The sequence below is a fragment of the Sinocyclocheilus anshuiensis genome, unplaced genomic scaffold, assembly GCF_001515605.1.
Source record: "Sinocyclocheilus anshuiensis isolate Anshui unplaced genomic scaffold, SAMN03320099.WGS_v1.1 scaffold107, whole genome shotgun sequence".
In the NCBI taxonomy this organism is placed as follows: Eukaryota; Metazoa; Chordata; class Actinopteri; order Cypriniformes; family Cyprinidae; genus Sinocyclocheilus; species Sinocyclocheilus anshuiensis.
In genome coordinates this window covers 2,173,550-2,176,984 of record NW_015549584.1, presented here as the reverse complement: position 1 = coordinate 2,176,984, position 3,435 = coordinate 2,173,550, and the positions used below count along the sequence as shown (strand labels likewise).

Genomic DNA, 3,435 nt, shown 5'->3' with positions numbered 1-3,435 from the left:
CTCAATCATCTATTAACAAAGGTGCGGGTTTATTTAGGCACTTCCGTCAGTGAATACACAGCCTGCAAAACACTAAAATAAATATCAAAGAAATAATACAGTTAAACAAGAAAGTAGCCTAAATAAGAAAGGTAAATACACCCTGTCTACAGGACGCGGCGCGTCAAAATACTATAAAACTCATTATAATCAGTGATGCTACACTGGATGCGACACGACAAGACAGTAAACTGCCTCATTCTATTTATGAGGTACTGACACAGAGTTCAAATGTCCTGTGTAGACACTAGACAGACTCAACCTGTTGCGACGCGGTGGTGTCGCGTCCGGTGTAGACACGGTTCACTGTTCCGCTACTGTTATTACTGTTATTACACTTGTATACAAAACTTCGTATTATGCTTGTTATAGAGTGCGTGATGTCACGTGCACTACCACCGGTGGCAGTAGACAACCGCGGTGGCAAGCGACCGACGCGGTTGTCACGGTGACCATCACAGCCCTAAACCCCACCCCTAAACCTGCCGTCACTATGACGTCAGCCAATCAGGAAACATGGTCTAAAAACACCCCGATCTGGTAACTCCCATTACTTTCCTGCAGAGACCTATACTTGACGGCATCTGAAATGAGAGTACTTGATTTCGTCCTTCGGGAATTGATTGGATCGTTGGATGTTGGGGCATTGCCAACAAAATGGAGGCAGATCTAAGATGCCAGTTTGCAGTTAGTGGTGGGGGTTTTCTCTCCACTGGATTCACCGCCGACACCCAAGGTTGAATAAATGTTTTATTTATTAAGGATGACGACGACAATCAACGGCACAAAACATGCGAGAGAGAGAGACTGAGCGTATCCTCCATAAAGTTAAGTCATATTCATGAAAAAAAAATTAGTTTGCGATGTCCTAAGAGTAATGTTGTCATAATATCCTAATATCTTTTCAATGTTTAAGGGTAATGTACTCCCTCATGACTGGTGTCAGTGCTATAAAGTGAAGCATCAGCTTCAGCTTTTCCCCCCAGATGTCACTGATGTCACTGCAGCTGTTGGCAGTTCCAGATAGCTCCGCCCTTGCGCCATAGCTCGTGACTAGAAGAGTAGAGGAGTCGTTTTGAGGGGGAGGGGAGGTTAACGTTTTTGATTAATGATTACAAGGGCACATGAATTTAAAAAAAAATAATGAAGTGCACGGATAAATTATTTATAATAAACACTACAGTATTCCATAAAAAAATAAGAATTGTCAATTTTAATTTCATGCCGACTTTAAGAATCGATATCGTTCCGTAAAAATGAGAATCGATTAAAATCAAGATATCGATATTTTTTACAGAGCCCGAGTAGATTCAAGTAATGCATGATGATGATATGCTGTATAATATTCATAATGATGAACTAAGAATAAATTGTCTTATTGGAGTCAGTCAGAGTTTTAAGAATGAACGCCATGGATGTACAGTGGGAAAAATTATCCCTCCTAAGTAGGGGTGGTCCGATCAGGATTTTTGAGGCCGATCACTGATCGCCGATCATAGAAAAAAGTATCTGCCGATACCAATCACCGATACCGATCTTTTTAAAGCCTTCTTTTTATAATTTATAACTATTTATAGTGATACTCCAATCAGGATTTTTAGACATTTATTCAGGGCCTGAATTTCATTTTTGAAAATGGGGGGAATTCCCCTCTTATGTGACTCTTGTGAGAGGAGAAGCAGCTTTCACACAGGAGTCCGCTACTGATCCGTGGCTGATTACCACAAACACAACATTTATCCATTATTTTGATTTCAAATCCAAACATTGTCACTGAAAATGCTTTTTCAGCATTGTAAAATATGCATTTATGGTGTAATTACTACATTTTCGTGTCAATCCATGTTCATATTTACTGCAAAAATGCGCTGTTACTTTAATTCAGCGCTTGCAGCGCAGCAAAAATAGACTCGGTGCAGAAACGATTTCTGCACTGCAGCAGACGCACTGCTCCTGGAACGCACTGCTGGACAGCAACCATGTGCAGTGTGCGCGCTTTATTAATCTGTTAACATGAGCGCTGAAAAAATACGCACCACATACGCACTGCAAACCGGAGTAATGTGAACCTGGTATTATGTGTGTGCGCTGCGAGTGGGCATGAGCACATGGTCTCCAGGAGAGCACGCGAGCGCTGAATGGTTAAACACTGGCAAAAATTAAAAAGAAATGCAATTTATAAACTCGGCAACGTCATCGGCTTGAGATCGTTTTTTGGAGATCAGCTTTTTTAGAGACCACCGATCAAACATCCCAACGTGATTATCGGCCGATAGTGATCGGTAGCCGATCAGTCGGAGCACCCCTACTCCTAAGTGAGCGCAAGAGAAATGAGGTGAGGGGAGGGCTAATTGGATTTACATGGGTACAGTGCTAAAATGAGTGCCTTGTGAAAGTTAGCTATTTTCTACCCCGTTTATATGTTGTGTGGAATCCAGAGTTGGAGGGAAAGTGCAAATTGATAAACGTCTGTCTCACAGAATCTAAGGCATATTTTGGTGTGTCATGTTTGATCTTGCCTTCGGCCCCTTGTGAGTCAAAACTGCTGCTGTCCTTGCTTTTATGTGTGGTTTAGACTTGAAAAATGAGCTTCTGGCACCACACAGTTTTGCTTTTACATAGCATTATTAGTGTTTTCTCTGCCTGACATTCAGGAAGATGAATGAATTGCATAATCACTGACAGTTCTAAAAGTGAACTGGGTGAATCGTATCATATTTTTAGATGTTACAGAATCAGGCTAGATTTTTTTCAGTCAGACTACTATATGCAGCGTTTGTATGTGTTTTAATATTTCTTTTTATTAAAATGTCATACATAACACTTTGTATATATTTACATTTTTGATTACACAGTGATGCAGGTTTCACAAACCTTAACACAAAACTCGTTTCATTTTGATATAAATATCTCTGTTATTTGTTCATGAATTGGATTAAACTGGTCACAGTCACACTGTGTGTGTTTTGTGTCTTGATTTGATTTTGTGGTATGATCAGTACTAGAGGTCGACTGATTAATCGGTTTTGCCGATTAATCGGCACCGATAGTTGATTGGCGGAACTATGGGTTATCGGCAAAAATCAATGATTCTTGAAGCAAACTTATGTCCGTTTGGTGATTAAATAAACAGTTTTAGACTGCTGCTGGAATTGAAAGTGACGCGTCTGGTGTGTGACATCTCCGAGAACGCATCGCAGGGCTCTACAGTGCGACCATTTGAAAACTACTGCATGCGACTATGAAAACATATTTAGGAGCACCAGTGCGACTGACCAGATCTTCATCATATTTGTGATTGTGATCGCTGAGGGGAGCTTCAAAGGTGTTTTTGCAGCGTTGAGTTATGAATCACAGACATATCTCATGAATCCTTTCATAAGCAAAGTGAGAGAT

General features: G+C 40.6%; 1 protein-coding gene across 3 annotated transcripts in view; it reads left to right on the top strand.

The window, feature by feature from the left end:
- The window catches only part of LOC107657927 (endophilin-A2-like), a 29,478-nt gene that overhangs the window by 19,069 nt on the left and 6,974 nt on the right, over window positions 1–3,435 (top strand). The gene's annotated exons all lie outside the window — the stretch shown is intronic.